This window comes from Bos grunniens, chromosome 2 (genome assembly GCF_055505025.1).
Source record: "Bos grunniens cultivar Pamir isolate PY7600 chromosome 2, Bosgru_T2T1.0, whole genome shotgun sequence".
Classification (NCBI taxonomy): Eukaryota; Metazoa; Chordata; class Mammalia; order Artiodactyla; family Bovidae; genus Bos; species Bos grunniens.
The window spans coordinates 19,807,767-19,826,043 of record NC_141166.1 but is presented as its reverse complement, the minus strand read 5'-3'; positions in this window follow the sequence as shown (position 1 = coordinate 19,826,043).

Below are 18,277 nucleotides of genomic sequence, written 5' to 3'. Positions count from 1 at the left end.
ATCTTAGAAACCATAAGGTTTTTATTTTTTTTCACTGTCCTATATTAGTTTTGATTTTCTAAAGAAAAGTTACAGAAGTTGCAGATGTTGGGGGGGGGGGTGTGTATGTGTGTGTATTGTTGATGGTGGCCTTATAAACCTAGTCCTAGTAGATCTGCTAGAGGAGGATAAGAAGAAAAATACCTGGACTGAGAGGTCAAGCCTGAGAAACTCATAGCCAAGAGAAGGTTAAGAAGACATAGTGACTAATTGTAATGTGGTTTCCTAAAATTGACTCCAGAACCAAAAAACAAGGTGTTGAATAAAAACTAAGGAAATCTAAATAAAGTAAATCTAAATCTTAAAAAATCTAAATAAAGATGAGTTAACAATAATGCATCAGTTTTGGTTCATTCATTGTGTCAGGAGTACCACACCAATTTAATATGCTGATAGGAACACTAAGTGCAGGGAATGTGATCCGTCCTAAATTTTTCTGTAAATTTAACACTGCTTTAAAAATAAAATTTATCTTTTAAAATGACACCTGTTTAAATAATTTTGATTCAAAAACGTAAAAATAAAAATTGCCTTACATACAAAACAAAGATGCCCTTTTAGTCTCTAGAAGTACTTTCTGCAGAATCAACGAGGAAGTTTATCTAATTTGTCAGCAGTGTTACCTCCCCTCCAAATATCTGCCTAAATATTAAACTATTATTTACCAAATAACTTTAATTTTAATAAGATAAAATGTTTCTAATGACTATATAAATACTTTATCTTCCATATACATAATTGCCTAAAATCTTTCTAAACAGAGTCTAGATAGCAATTTCATAATTGTGGTTCCCAATTCCATGTTGGATTTCAGGCACTGCTGGCAATGTCTGCTGGTAGACCTGCCTTTCCATTTCCCAACCCCAGCACTGATGATGTTTATGACAATAATTTAGCAGGCGTGTGCATCAAGTCATGAAATAAGGTTGCTTCTTGATCAGCAACAAAATCCCGACAGTATGAATAATCATGGCATTGATTTTAATAGTAGCATTTCCAAACAGATTTTTCCAGAAAGAAGAGAGCATGTAAAGAATTTCAACTGTTAAAATAAAAAAGAAACCCTTTGTGAAATGCAGTCAGAAATCCAAGCTGAATACCATTACCAGACTCTCCAGGCAGGGCCTTTGTGATGCTCATTTATAGGACTTTGTTTTTTAAGAATATCATCTTATGCTTCTGGGTCAGGAAGACCCCCTGGAGAAGAAAATGGCAACCCATTCCAGTATTCTCACTTAGGAAAATCCCATGGACAGAGGAGCCTGGTGGGTTATAGTCCATGGGGTTGCAAAAGAGTAGGACAGGACTTAGTGACTAAATAACAAGAAGCAATGGTTCAAATGGTTCAAAGTCCCTTGGACTGCAAGGAGATCCAACCAGTCCATTCTGAAGGAGATCAGCCCTGGGATTTCTTTGGAAGGAATGATGCTAAAGCTGAAACTCCAGTACTTTGGCCACCTCATGAGAAGAGTTGACTCATTGGAAAAGACTCTGATGCTGGGAGGGATTGGGGGCAGGAGGAGAAGGGGACGACAGAGGATGAGATGGCTGGATGGCATCACTGACTCGATGGATGTGAGTCTGGGTGAACTCCAGGAGTTGGTGATGGACAGGGAGGCCTGGTGTGCTGTGATTCATGGGGTCGCAAAGAGTCGGACACAACTGAGCGACTGATCTGATCTGATCTGAATGGTTCAAAGAGAGGACAATGCTGTCTTTACTGAAAGACAGAACTATCATGGAAAAATTCACTGCTATTTTAGGATGCTTACAGATGTTTATCACTTAAACCTACCTGTAATGCCTTCACAATCTGTGACTAAATCTCATAGAAAAGAAATCTTTACATAATCTTTTCATTCATTTGCCTGGAGATAGCAAATCCTTTTTAATGAACCATAGAGGTCACTCTCATAAGAGTTTGTAAGACCAACATCCACTACTAATTGTTAATAATTTACTTCTTGTTACTGGCAAGTATGGCTGTAGGGTATAGAGTTCTAATCTCAGTTTCTCTGTTAGGAAATGTTGTGAAAGATCTGCTCATAAACATGATCAAATTGGCTTCTTGCCACTATTTTTTAGGTCCTCAGAAGATAATCTTGTCTGTTGTTTATTTTACAAAAGCAACTTTAGATGTGCAATATCACTGGGTTGTTCCCAAAGTTCATTCGGGTCTTTTGATACTGTCTTACTGATAAACCTGCATGAACTTTTGGGCCAACTCAATATTGCCAAGTGGGCTTCCCTGCTGGCTCAGACAGTAGAAAATCTCCCTGTAATGCAGGAGACCCAGGTTTGATCCCTGGGTTGGAAAGATCCCCAGGAGAAGAAAATGGCAACTCACTTCAGCATTCTTGCCTGAAGAATTCCATGGACAGAGGAGCTTGGTGGGCTACAGTCCATGGGGTCGCAAAGAGTCGGACATGACTGAGCAAACAACACACTCACACAATATTGCCGCCTGAGAGAAAAAGCTGTTTCTTCAATATATTGATTCATGAAGTTGAAACAAAATTTTGTTTCCACAAGGAATGTGAGTTATAAGAGCCTTCAGGAAATGAACTGCTCTGTTCCTCAATTTACTTGGCTGAGTTTCATTTCAAATTTCTTACCATTAATTATGGAGAAAAGAGAGTTTGGGGACCAGAAGGTAAAGAAAGAAGAGAAGGAAAGAGGGAGGAAAAATAGAAAGTAGGGGAGGGAAAAGGGAAGGTGATGTAGAGAGAGGCAGGAAGGGAGAAGTGTAGACCATGGAAGGCAAGCTGAGAGGGGGTGATCATCTTAAAATTGAGAAAGTCATTTCCTAGGCAGGTTGGTAAGAAGTCTAGGGGTCCCCAAGGAGAGAGGAGTCTGGAATTCCCAAGGAGGAAGAAAGGACAAAGTTTTTTTCCCTCTACATTCCTTAGGATTATGTATCCTGCTTGAGGACAGTCTCTGGATTAAACCTTCTGGCTAATCCTGTTATTTTACAATGTAAATTATGGGAGTAGTTCTGGTCTTTACAAGGATTATATAACAATAATATATCCTGCCTGAGGACAGTCTCTGGATTAAACCTTCTGGCTAATTCTGTTATCTTAAAATGTAAATTATGGGAGTAGGTCTGGTGAGGTCTTTACAACCTCCAGACATTCTTTAGATTCATTGGAGAGTATATAACTCCATTGCTAACACTAGCAATGGACTGCTCTTTCTACGCCCTTCTGATGTCTATGTCAGAAGCTTTCTCTATCTCCTTTATACTTTAATAAAACTTTATTACACAAAAGCTCTGAGCGATTAAGCCTCGTCTCTGGCCCCGGATTGAATTCTTCTCCTCCCGAGGCCAAGGATCCCAGCAGCTTTGCATGGTTCAGCAACAACCTTTCAAAATCATTACCCAATAAACTTATTTGCAAAGTTATTCAAACCAAGAACTAATATTTTTGCTCATAAAATTGATCTATTTCAGCCTCAGGAATATATATGGTACCATTTACTCCTGTGGCATAAATTCATGAAAAAATGAACTTACAAGATTCCAGACACAGACTTCAGATTCAAATACTTCAGATTTCAAATGCTCTAGCTGATTCTGAATGCTTATTTATTTTTTATTTGCAAATATATGGCCACCATATATACAATCCTTTTTCAGGAGGATATGGGAAGGAAATCCTTGCCTTTAAAAATAGTGTTATAATTTAGAGAACTTGTCTAGATAATAGATTTTAAAAATCACCAGAGATTACATGAAATCTTTTAACTTCTCTTTCTTAAGAATGTTCACCAAGGAAATTGGTTATAAAACCTGTCCTTAATCAGATTTACAAATTCAATGAAGCTAAATGATAACTGGATAACTGACCTTTTCCAGTCCTGTGGCCATTGCTGAGTTTTCCAAATTTGCTGGCATATTGAGTGCAGCACTTTCACAGCATCATCTTTCAGGATTTGAAATAGCTCCACTGGAATTCCATCACCTCCACTAGCTTTGTTTGTAGTGATGTTTTCTAAGGCCCATTTGACTTCACATTCCAGGAAGTCTGGCTCTAGATGAGTGATCACACCATCGTGATTATCTTGGTCATGAAAATCTTTTTTGTACAGTTCCTCTGTGTATTCTTGCCATCTCTTCTTAATATCTTCCGCTTCTGTTAGGTTTATACCATTTCTGTCTTTTATCAAGCCCATCTTTGCATGAAATGTTCCCTTGGTATCTAATTTTCTTGAAGAGATCTCTAGTCTTTCCCATCCTGTTGTTTTCCTCTATTTCTTTGCATTGATTGCTGAGGAAGGCTTTCTTATCTCTTCTTGCTATTCTTTGGAACTCTGCACTCAGATGCTTATATCTTTCCTTTTCTCCTTTGCTTTTTGCTTCTCTTCTTTTCACAGCTATTTGTAAGTCCTCCCCAGACAGTCATTTTGCTTTTTTGTTTTTCTTTTCCATGGGGATGGTCTTGATCCCTGTCTCCTGTACAACATCATGAACCTCCATCCATAGTTCATCAGGCACTCTATCATCAGATCTAGTCCCTTAAATCTATTTCTCACTTCCACTGTATAATCATAAAGAATTTGATTTAGGTCATACCTGAATGGTCTAGTGGTTTTCCCCACTTTCTTCAATTTAAGTCTGAATTTGGCAATAAGGGGTTCATGGTCTGAGCTACAGTCAGCTCCCAGTCTTATTTTTGCTGACTGTATAGAGCTTCTCCATCTTTGGCTGCAAAGAATATAATCAATCTGATTTCAATATTGGTCATCTGGTGATGTCCATGTGTAGAGTCTTCTCTTGTGTTGTTGGAAGAGGGTGTTTGCTATGACCAGTGTGTTCTCTTGGCAAAACTGTATTAGCCTTTGCCCTGCTTCACTCAGTATTCCAAGGCCAAATTTGCCCGTTACTCCAGGTGCTTCTTGACTTCCTACTTTTGCATTCCAGTCCCCTATAATGAAAAGGACATCTTTTTGGGGTGTTAGTTCTAAAAGATCTTGTAGATCTTCACAGAACCATTCAAATTCAGCTTCTTCAGCATTACTGGTTGGGGCATAGGCTTGGATCACCGTGATTTTGAATGGTTTGCCTTGGAAGCAAACAGAGATCATTCTGTCATTTTTGAGATTGCATCCAAGTACTGCATTTCGGACTCTTTTGTTGACCATGAAGGCTACTCCATTTCTTCTAAGGGATTCCTGCCCACAGTAGTAGATATAATGGTCATCGGAGTTAAATTCACTCATCCCAGTCCATTTCAGCTTGCTGAGTCCTAGAATGTCAACATTCACTCTTGCCATCTCTTGTTTGACCACTTCCAATTTGCCTTGATTCATGGACCTAACATTTCAGGTTCCTATGCAATATTGCTCTTTACGGCATTGGACCTTTCTTCTATCACCAGTCACATCCACAGCTGGGTACTGTTTTTGCTTTGCCTCCATCCCTTCATTCTTTCTGGAGTTATTTCTCCACTGATCTCCAGTAGCATACTGGGCACCTACCGACCTGGGGAGTTCCTCTTTCAGTATCCTATTATTTTGCCTTTTCATACTGTTCATGGGGTTCTCAAGGCAAGAATACTGAAGTGGTTTGCCATTCCCTTCTCCAGTGGACCACATTCTGTCAGACCTCTCCACCGTGACCCGCCCTTCTTGGGTGGCCCCACATGGGAAGACTTAGTTTCATTGAGTTAGACAAGGCTGTGGTCCGTGTGATTAGATTGACTAGTTTTCTGGGATTGTGATTTCAGTGTGTCTGCCCTCTGATGCCTCTTGCAACATCTACTGTCTTATTTGGGTTTCTCTTACCTTGGACGTGGGATATCTCTTCACACCTGCTCCAGCAAAGTGCAGCCACTGCTCCTTACCTTGGACGAGGGATATCTCTTCACAGCCACCCCTCCTGACCTTGAACGTGGAGTAGCTCCTCTCGGCCCTCTTGCGCCCATGCAGCCACTGCTCCTTGAACATTGGAGCGTCCAAGTTGGCTTAAAGCTCAACATTCAGAAAACTAAGATCATGGCATCTGGTCCCATCACTTCATGGGAAATAGATGGGGAAAGAGTGGAAACAGTGTCAGACTTTATTTTTGGGGGGCTTCAAAATCACTGCAGATGGTGATTGCAGCCATGAAATTAAAAGATGCTTACTCCTTGGAAGGAAAGTTATGACCAACCTAGATAGCATATTCAAAAGCAGAGACGCTACTTTGCCAACAAAGGTCTATCTAGTCAAGGCTATGGTTTTTCCAGTGGTCGTGTATGGATGTGAGAGTTAGAGTGTGAAGAAAGCTGAGCACCAAAGAATTGATGCTTTTGAACTGTGGTGTTGGAGAAGACTCTTGAGAGTCCCTTGGACTGCAAGGAGATCCAACCAGACCATTCTGAAGGAGATCAGTCCTGGGTGTTCATTGGAAGGACTGATGCTAAAGCTGAAACTCCAATACTTTGGCCACCTCATGCGAAGAGTTGACTCACTGGAAAAGACTCTGATGCTGGGAGGGATTAGGGGCAGGAGGAGAAGGGGACGACAGAGGATGAGATGGCTGGATGGCATCACAGACTCGATGGACATGAGTTTGGGTGAACTCTGGGAGTTGGTGATGGACAGGGAGGCCTGGCGTGCTGCGATTCATGGGGTCGCAAAGAGTCAGACACGCCTGAGTGACTGAACTGAACTGAACTGAAATTTCCCATTGCTATGCTACACTAGGCCTCTCCCGGTTTGCTCATTTTTAATGATATGAGCAAATTTTTAAGATGTCTGCAGTGACTGCTTGACTTTTTTTGACTTATAATCTAGTACTATAGTTTTAGAAAACACACACATACACACACTCAAGTGCATACACACACTCACACACACACATTTGAGCATCTAAGCAGCTCTCTTTGAATAGATGTTAGAAAGATTCATGTGACTCTACTCATTTGCAGTAGGTTTCTTTGTTCTGACTAAAGATTTGCTAACCCCGCCCTGTTTCCGCTCTTTCATTGACTCTGTCTCTTTTTTAAACTCTTCTTGTGTTAGTGCTTTTCACTTTAATTTTACTTTCACTTTCTATATTTAAACCATTTCAAATCCTTTTAGAAATAGGCAAGATATGTGTATGTACCTGTGTGCCTGAGCAAATGAACACAAACAGGGAAGAGCAAAGATTACAACTTGTTTACAAGACTTAATTACATTTACTTTTTATTGAATGATAGTTGATTTACAATGTTGTGCTAATTTCAGATGAAGAGAAAAGTGATTCAGCTATCAGATCTGATCAGATCAGTTGCTCAGTCGTGTCCGACTCTTTGCGACCCCATGAATCGCAGCACACCAGGCCTCCCTGTCCATCACCAACTCCCGGAGTTCACCCAGACTCAACGTCCATCGAGTCAGTGATGCCATCCAGCCATCTCATCCTCTGTCGTCCCCTTCTCCTCCTGCCCCCAATCCCTCCCAGCATCAGAGTCTTTTCCAATGAGTCAACTCTTCCCATGAGGTGGCCAAAGTACTGGAGTTTCAGCTTTAGCATCAGTCCTTCCAAAGAAATCCCAGGGCTGATCTCCTTCAGAATGGCCTGTTTGGATCTCCTTGCAGTCCAAGGGACTCTCAAGAGTCTTCTCCAACACCACAGTTCAAAAGCATCAATTCTTCGGCGCTCAGCCTTCTTCACAGTCCAACTCTCACATCCATACATGACCAATGGAAAAACCATAGTCTTGACTAGACAGACCTTTGTTGGCAAAGTAATGTCTCTGCTATACATACATATTTATCTATATTTTTTCAAATTATTTTCTCGTATAGGTTATTATAAAATATTGAGTGGAGTTCCCTGTGCTGTACAGTGTGTTTTGGTTGGTTATTTTATATATGGTAGTGTTAGGTAGTTAGAATAGGAAACAGCAGTCCAGAATGGCAGTGGATAAAAGACAAGAAAGGGAAAAGCCGGTGAAAATAGAACAAAGGGAGGTCCGAGGACTGGAGTGAGGACCTCAGGTAGGACAAACAGCACTCCTGGCTAGCCCAGTTTACATAGGGCAGGTCCAGGGGGAGGAAAAGACACATAAAAAGAGGAGCCAAAGGGGGCCGGGGGTCTCTCTCTTCCGCATATGCTCTCTCTCTCTCCACCTCTTTTGGGTCGGCATGCCCTCACGCCTCGAGGATGTATTTTCCTTTATTTTCTAAATAAAACTGATCTGTTAACCCCAAACTCCTAATTCATTCCCTTCTTTTCCCCTTTGGTAACCATAAGTTTGCGTCTGTGAGTCTATTTCTGTTTACATATAAGTTCATTTGCATCTTTTATTTTTTAGATTCCACATATAAGTGATATAATATGAAAACATCTTGTTTTAAATAATCCTTCATGCATTAGATGCATTAAATGAATCTAATTTCTCCTTTCATAATCCACTCTAATGTTTAGTAACCCTCAATGAACTGGAAATCCTTTTTTACACATCCTATTGTATTTTTAAAAATTACATTTTTGTAAGCAGAATGTCTTTTTAAGTGTATTGGTTAGAGACTCACCTTCACTTAAAGGAAGAGCTAAGGAACATTTAAATATTTATCACATCTTCCTCCAAAGCCAGATTCTTAGTTTCAAATATTTGCAGAGAGGCTTAACTTAGAGTTAACACAACTATAAGGTGACTATATTATTCCAGGTGGTGTTAGTGGTAAAGAATCTGCCTGCCAATGCAGCAATCCACAAAAGACATGGGTTTAGTCCATGGGTCAGGAAGATCCTCTGGAGGAAGGAATGGCAACCCACTCCAGTATCCTTGCTTGGAAAATTCCATGGACAGAGGAGCCTGGTGGGGCTATAGCCCATGGGGTCACAGAAGAGTCGGACATGACTGAGTGACTAAGCACACACTTAGTATTCAAGGGGTTTAGTTGCAAACAACAGCAATTGATATTCCATCCACATGTAGCCCAGCATTATGACTATTCCCTATGATGCATTTTTTCTTTCTTGTTTTACAGATAGAGGCATTTCCTCTCCTGAATAGCATTAAGGCTCAAAACCTCCTAGCTATAGAGTCTGTTTCTATCCTCCCATATAGCTAAGAGTGGTCATGTGACTAAATTTTCAAAGATCAAATGCAAGAACAAATGGTCTTTATAACTTCTACAGCCTATTAAAATTAAAAAAAAAATCCCTTGTCCTCCACTAATCTCCTCCCCATTCCACAGAGTGGAATGTGAATACGGTGCTGGTGATCCAGCTTCAAAGACTAAGACTATAACACTAGAGATGTGAACATCAAGACAGAATCTAATTTCCTTCAAGAGGTTGGGGAGATGAGTTGTCTGATAGTTCTGCATTACATTCATCTCAACTCACATGACAAACGTTTTTGTGGGATTTTTTTACTACAATAGCTGGTTTGCATTATATACAGTAGTTTATTCAGACATGGAAGATTGGAATTACACTGGGTAGCTCACAAAATGATTAGAAATGTTCAAAACCAAGCTTGGGAAATAGTCAGTGACCAAGAGATACAGGATATGGCCAAAATCCTACCAAGGGTGGCTGACATCATTCCTGTCTGAATACTTAAATTTGCCAACCACAAATGCTCCTTGAATATCCTCAGATTTTAAATTACACATGATTCAGTTTAGATGCTGGGCACACAAAAATGACAATGTCCTCCACAATCTTACCTTTGCATATGGAACAGTCTCACAAATCATTTTCCTCATTCTTATGCTTAAAAAATAGTCTCCCACTAAAATATAGCTGATACCCATATGCTGTATATACTATATATATATGCATATATAGATATATACATTAGGTATATTCATATAATACTCATACTTACCTTCTTCCCTGTGAATTGTGCTCTTCAATATACTATTTAAATATGTCTTTATCCATGTGGACTTTATTTTGGCATAGCTTTTCAATTTCAGGCTTTCCACAAACTCCCCTATACTCATTTAATGCAGTTTTTCCAGAATAGTCTTTGTGTTATCCAAGTGGTAGCACAGTATATGACCATCACTGCCTTCACTACTAAGAACTGTGGTGCTGGAGAAGACTCTTGAGAGTTCCCTGGACTGCAAGGAGATCAAACTAGTCAATCCTAAAGAAAATCAACCTAAAATATTCATTGCAAGGACTGATGCTGAAGCTGAAGCTCCATAACTTGGCAACCTGATGTGAAAAGCCAACTCATTGGAAAAGACCCTGATGCTGGGAAAGATTGAGGGCAGGAGGAGAAGAGGATGACAGACCACAGGTTGGTTGGATGGCCGACTCAGTGGTCTTGAGCTCCAGGAGATGGTGAGGGACAGGGAAGCCTGGCGTGCTGCAGTCCATGGGGTTGCAAAGAGTGGGACATGACTTAGTAACTGAACAACTATATTGGTAAAAGTCTTTGTTACAAATAGAACACTTACTCTATGAATCAGCAAAGGCATATGAGAATTCTCTCTGCTGCTCAGCGTTTGTATATTTGATAATTAGAAAAATAACTCTAGGATGAGCTCAAAGATGGACATAATGTGAGACAGACTCAGGTCAAATTTCCAATTATCATCTTGACCCTTCAAATTCTGAATATGAGTGAAGTTCTTTCTGGATCTCTCTGAAACTATTAAGAAGAACGCCAAAACTCTCAGCGCAGTCTTGTTGAATGGCTACAAATCCCTTTCAGGTAGATCAAGCAAAGGTCCACAGTGCATGCGTGTGATGCTGCCATGAAATCATTCTTTGCTATTGCTCTTGTTTAGTTGCTAAGTCACATCTGACTCTTTTGCAACCCCATGGAATGTGGCCCACCAGGCACCTCTGTTCATGGGATTTTCCAGGAAAGAATACTGGAATAGGTTGCCATTTCCTTCTCCTGGGGATCTTCCCAATATTGGCAGGCAGATTGTTTACCACTGAACCACATGGGAAGCCCTGTGTGTGTTAGTCAATCAATTGTGTCCAGCTCTTTGCTATCCAGTGGACTTTAATCTGTCAGGCTCCACTAAGGTCATTCTTTACGGATCCCTAAGTATTCACTTTACAGACTATGGATCTGGGAACTGACTCATATCTAGGAATTTGATAAGAAGTTGTGCACAGGCACAGGAGGGCCTAGAGGAGCTATTCCATGTTCAAGGTCAGGAGCAGGGGCGGTGAGGAGATACCCCTCGTCCAAGGTAAGGAGCAGCGGCTGCGCTTTGCTGGAGCAGCCATGAAGAGATACCCCACGTCCAAGGTAAGAGAAACCCAAGTAAGACGGCAGGTGTTGCAAGAGGGCATCAGAGGACAGACACACTGAAATCATAATCACAGAAAGCTAGTCAATCTAATCACACTAGGACCACAGACTTGTCTAACTCAATGAAACTAAGCCATGCCCTGTGGGCCACCCAAGATGGGCGGGTCATGGTGGAGAGGTCTGACAGAATGTGGTCCACTGGAGAAGGGAATGGCAAACCACTTCAGCATTCTTGCCTTGAGAATCCCATGAAGAGTATGAAAAGGAAAAATGATAGGATACTGAAAGAGGAACTCCCAGGTCAGTAGGTGCCCAATATGTTACTGGAGATCAGTGGAGAAATAACTCCAGAAAGAATGAAGGGATGAAGCCAAAGCAAAAACAGTACCCAGCTGTGGATGTGACTGGTGACAGAAGCAAGGTCTGATGCTGTAAAAAGCAAAATTGCATAGGAACCTGGAATGTTAGGTCCATGAATCAAGGCAAATTGGAAGTGGTCAAACAAGAGATGACAAGAGTGAATGTCGACATTCTAGGAATCAGTGAACTCAAATGGACTGGAATGGGTGAATTTAACTCAGATGACCATTATATCTACTACGGTGGGCAGGAATCCCTTAGAAGAAATGGAGTAGCCATATGGTCAACAAAAGAGTCCGAAATGCAGTACTTGGATGCAATTTCAAAAACGACAGAATGATCTCTGTTCATTTCCAAGGCAAACCATTCAATGTCACAGTAATCCAAGTCTATGCCCCAACCAGTAACGCTGAAGAAGCTGAAGTTGAATGGTTCTATTAAGACCTATAAGACCTTTTAGAACTAACACGAAAAAAGATGTCTTTTTCATGATAGGGGACTGGAATGCAAAAGTAGGAAATCAAGAAACACCTGGAGTAACAGGCAAATTTGGCCTTGGAATACGGAATGAAGCAGGGCAAAGACTAATAGAGTTTTGCCAAGAAAATGCACTGGTCATAGCAAACATCTTCTTTCAACAACACAAGAGAAGACTCTACATATGGACATCACCAGTTGCCCAATACCGAAATGAGATTGATTATATTCTTTGCAGCCAAAGAGGGAGAGCTCTATACAGTCAACAAAAACAAAACCAGGAGCTGATTATGGCTCAGATCATGAACTCCTTATTGCCAAATTCAGACTTAAATTGAAGAAAGTAGGGAAAACCACTAGACCATTCAGGTATGACCTAAATCAAATCCCTTATGATTATACACTGGATGTGAGAAATAGATTTAAGGGACTAGATCTGATAGACAGAGTGCCTGATGAACTATGGAATGAGGTTCATGACATTGTACAGGAGACAGGGATCAAGACCATCCCCATGGAAAAGAAATGCAAAAAAGCAAAATGGCTGTCTGAGGAGGCCTTACAAATAGCTGTGAAAAGAAGGGAAGCAAAAACCAAAGGAGAAAAGCAAAGATATAAGCATCTGAATGCAGAGTTCCAAAGAATAGCAAGAAGAGATAAGAAAGCCTTCCTCAGCAATCAATGCAAAGAAATAGAGGAAAACAACAGGATGGGAAAGACTAGAGATCTCTTCAAGAAAATTAGAGATACGAAGGGAACATTTCATGCAAAGACAGGCTCGATAAAGGACAGAAATGGTATGGACCTAACAGAAGCAGAAGACATTAATTAGAGGTGGCAGGAATACACAGATGAACTGTACAAAAAAGATCTTCATGACCCAGAGAATCACAATGGTGTGATCACTCACCTAGAGCCAGACATCCTGGAATGCGAAGTAAAGTAGGCCTTAGAAAGCATCACTACGAACAAAGCTAGTGGAGGTGATGGAATTTCAGTTGAGCTATTTGAAGTCCTGAAAGATGATGCTGTGGAAGTGCTGCACTCAATATGCCAGCAAATTTGGAAAACTCAGCAGTGGCCACAGGACTGGAAAATGTCAGTTTTCATTCCAATCTCAAAGAAAGGCAATGCCAAAGAATGCTCAAACTACCGCACAATTGCACTCATCTCACATGCTAGTAAAGTAATGCTCAAAATTCTCCAAGCCAGGCTTCAGCAATATGTGAACCATGAACTTCCTGATGTTCAAGCTGGTTTTAGAAAAGGCAAAGGAACCAGAGATCAAATTGCCAACATCCGCTGGATCATGGAAAAAACAAGAGAGTTCCAGAAAAATATGTATTTCTGCTTTACTGACTATGCCAAAGCCTTTGACTGTGTGAATCACAAAAAACTGTGGAAAATTCTGAAAGAGATGGGAATACCAGACCACCTGATCTGCCTCTTGAGAAACCTATATTCAGGTCAGGAAGCAACAGTTAGAACTGGACATGGAACAACAGACTTGTCCCAAATAGGAAAAGGAGCACGTCAAGGCTGTATATTGTCACCCTGCTTATTTAACTTATATGCAGAGTACATTGTGAGAAATGCTGGGCTGGAAGAAGCACAAGCTGGAATCAAGATTGCCGGGAGAAATATGAATAACCTCAGATATGCAGATGACACCACCCTTATGGCAGAAAGTGAAGAGGAACTAAAAAGCCTCTTGATGAAAGTGAAAGAGAAGAGTGAAAAAGTTGGCTTAAAGCTCAACATTCAGAAGACGAAGATCATAGCATCTGGTCCCATCACTTCATGGGAAATAGATGGGGAAACAGTGGAAACAGTGTCAGATTTTATTTTTCTGGGCTCCAAAATCACTGTAGATGGTGACTGCAGCCATGAAATTAAAAGACGCTTACTCCTTGGAAGGAAAGTTATGACCAACCTAGACAGCATATTCAAAAGCAGAGACATTACTTTGCCAAGAAAGGTCCGTCTAGTCAAGACTATGGTTTTTCCAGTGGTCATGTATGGATGTGAGAGTTGGACTGTGAAGAAGACTGAGCACCGAAGAATTGATGCTTTTGAATTGTGGTGTTGGAGAAGACTCTTGAGAGTCCCTTGGACTGCAAGGAGATCCAACCAGTCCATTCTGAAGGAGATCAGCCCTGGGATTTCTTTGGAAGGAATGATGCTAAAGCTGAAACTCCAGTACTTTGGCCACCTCATGTGAAGAGCTGACTCAGTGGAAAAGACTCTGATGCTGGGAGGGATTGGGGGCAGGAGGAGAAGGGGACGACAGAAGATGAGATGGCTGGATGGCATCATGACGTGATGGACGTGAGTCTCAGTGAGCTCCGGGAGTTGGTGATGGACAGGGAGGCCTGGCGTGCTGTGATTCATGGAGTTGCAAAAAGTCGGACATGACTGAGTGACTGTACAGAACTGAACTGTGACTTCCAAAGAGATTTCAATTTTTTTTTCTTCATATTTTGATTAAGTTAATAAATCAAACAGTTGCTTAGTGAGTTACCCTTGATTTCAGTCCCTGGACTCCATGATCTGAAAGCAATAATCAAAGCTCAGTTAAGAGTCAGGGCATGTAGTTTACCCCTCATTCTAAATGTATGAGTGCTTCTCCCACTGTTCTTCTAGTTGTCAGATGCTATGTATTTTTGTCTGACATTCCACATACCTTCATAGCATTGAAATCAGAGAGTGCATTTCAACTTCATTGGCTTTTACCAGCATCAGCTTAGTGTCAGCTTGGTGACAATAAACATTAAAATATTAAAAATCATTTAAAAAACATTAAAATATCTTTCAGAAACACTAGTATTTCCCTTCCAAATGATTTCTTATAGCCTTAGGAAGAGCAGGTCTTCTGTACCTTCCTCTGCACTGTAGATAGAAAGTGAGTGGTAAGAGGATTACCCACAATACATCTACTCCAGCAGGTCTCCTCTGTTGCACAAAAGAATTCATAACATCTCTAATTACATTTAAAACCACTTCCACCACTCTGATATTTTGAATCTAGAACTTCTTGCGCCTTCCATATTTTAAAATAAAACATGGTCTGAACTGTATTTTTCATCTTCCCTTTTCTTCTGGGCTTCCCTAGTGGCTCAGACAGTAAAGAATCTGCCAGCAGTACAGGAGACCTGGTTCAGTCCCTGGGCTGGAACTATCCCCTGAAGGAGGGCATGGCAACCCATTCCAGTATTCTTGCCTGGAGAATCCCCATGGACAGAGTATCCTGGAGGGCTACAGTCCATGGGGTCTCAAAGAGTTGGACACAGCTGAGAGATTAATCACAAGACTATTTGTTCTAGCATCCTGGGAATTCATTCCCACACATATTGCTCAGACTTTCTGCTATACAACTTAACAAATAATAAGATATTCCTTGTGTGTGAGACTTCCTCAGACACTTGATACATACTGCAATCTGACTCTGCCCATAGGTTTGGATAGAACAAGAGATAGGAGACAAGGGAATGGAGAAAATGGACATGGGGTATCTTTAAGCCAACTGAAATAATCTCTTTAGACACTGAAAATGAGTTTGTTTCAGGTGGCTCAGTAGGCTCAGCAGCCTTGTGAAGTTTGAGGAACCCTAATTCTTCCAGATGCTACCATTCAAATTCCCAGAATCCCATTCTCTCTCAATGCATGCCCTAAGAGATTTGGAAATCATATATTTCACCAACATGGTAGTTCAACAAAGCACAAAATCTTCTCTGCATTTGTTTTCACCTTAAGGCCTCAGCACTGCAGATAAAAAACATAATAAAACAGATTATTTTAGCAGTCATAGAAAGTTCTCAGTTTTGAGTTTGAGCCTTGAGACAAGAATATAATAATTGAATTTATGGTTCTTTGTAAAGTATCCAGTGCTGTTAGTATGAATACTCCACCCTGCGTTCTTTGGATAATGCATGTCCTTATACTAATCTGTAGCAGTGGTCATTAAGTGGCCATGGACATTCAATTCCACTTCACAATAGGCAATGATTTAATAAATTATGTTGAGACCATATATCATAGGCTGCCATATCCCTATCCTTTAATACTGGAAGACACTAGATTTACATTGCTTTCAACACTTTCAGTTCTATGAAAGCCAGATAATAATCTGAAAGTCCCTAAACTCTATAAAAAAATGAAACTCACTCCCTTAATAAATCTGCACTATAAATCTTTGCATATATATATATATATATATATATATATATATGTATGTATGTATATATTCTTTGTTACAAAAAATAGAACTAAGTTCTAATTTAAACAAAATACCTTGGCTGACAGAATATTGAGGAACCTATCCATGGTCAATTGCTTTAACGTCCTCCATTCTTCACCCTTCCTTGTAGACACAGCCTTAGCCTTTGCAGTACCCACTCTCTGTGACTTGGCAGTTCCTTCCAAAAGAGGAGGTGTCTATTTTTCAGCACCACAGATATTGGGCTTAGGCACGTGATTTAGTTGACCAATTGAATGCTAGCAGATACACTTGTTCTGTGCTTGCTCAGTTGGGCCTGCTATCTCCTTTATTGCTCTCACCTTCTCAAGGATATGCATTCAATAGCTGCCTTTCAAGTGAAGATGAGGAAAATGTAGACTAGATCTGTACTTAAGCACAGCTTGGAGTCAAGCCCCATTAATTACAGCCAAGAAGAGCCAACCTTCTATCAATAGGAGTTTGAAGCAAATGTCCATGTTAAATGACACTGTTAAATGCCATTTTGGGGTGGGGGGGGAGAATTGTTCTGCAGAATTACTATGGATATAGTTGATAGAAACATCATAAACTAATTAGAATGACAAAGGAACCAAGGTTGGAGTACAGACAAGAGCCACAGGAATTTAGGAATGGCCAAGACTCCACTACAAAAAAGTCTAGGATACTACTTTATGTTCCTTTACCACTGGAGACTGGCTGTTGTCTCACTATACTCCACACTCCCCAGGAACACATGGGGAGTCCACTGTGCTGTCAATTATACCACTGCTCCAGAAAATCATCTCCAGTGACCTCTGTTCTCATTTGCCACTCTTCTGTATTCAAAACCCAACCTGGAGCATTTAGTCAGCCAGTCAATGTCACGTGTCTCCACTCTAACACCAAGAACTTGGGAGAAGGAATATCTGCTTCCTTGTGGTTTGCCCCAATCTTGTGACCCATGCCAAATATAAAAGGTATTTAAATTCTGGGTAGCCAAAAAAAAAAAAAAAGACAAATGTCCATTATATATCTTTTTACCTGAAGGCTTCCCTCCTAGCTCAGTTGGTAAAGAACCTGCCAACAATGCAGGAGACCTGGGTTCAATTCCTAGGTTGGGAAGATCCCCTGGAGAAGGAAATGGCAACTCACTCCAGTATTCTTGCCTGGGAAATCCCATGGACACAGTAGCCTGGCAGGCTATAGCCCATGGGGTCTTAAGAGTTGGACACGACTTAGCAACTAAACCACAGATGGAAATGCAGTGGAACTCACAATCCTGTCTTCAAGCCTGACCATATCTCAATACAACAGCAACAAAGATAGCTGAGATATATTAGCTAGCTGTCAACCACTGTGCTAAAAGCATGATCCATACTTTTGTCATGGATAATATATTCTGCCTATAGAAATGAGGAAAATGAGGCTCAAGAAGTTTCCATAACATATTCAAAATCATACAGCTCATAAATATGGTAAAACCAAGAGGTAAACCAGGCTGATTAGTATAGGACTCTGACTCTTAAACATTGTGGTGTACTATTCCTCAAGTATTAAAGAATCATTTCTAGGAAATAATAAGTTCTCTTGTTTTTTTCAGACTAAGAGAACTGGAGACTCCATAGCATCATCAATATCCTATCCTACGTCTTAATTCCACAACTAATTATTAGTTTTTAATTTCATCCATGCTATATTTTAAGCCAGGTTTCTTTTTCTTCTGCTTACAGAGGAAATGGGAATTAACTGGTCCTACCTGAGTATCTGAAAACCTATTACTAAGCTTTCTCTCTACTTCTTTTACCCATATTGTTACAACTTATTCCTATCTTTAAATAGATATGATGAATTATCTTTACTTGCTTTAATTAATTCTGAAGGGTTAAGTCTATAAGATTTTTCTAGCAAGAGAAATAACTTTCCATTTTCCCTAAGTCCTGAATAGTCATGGAAGTTTCTTGAGATTGGTACTCTGTGT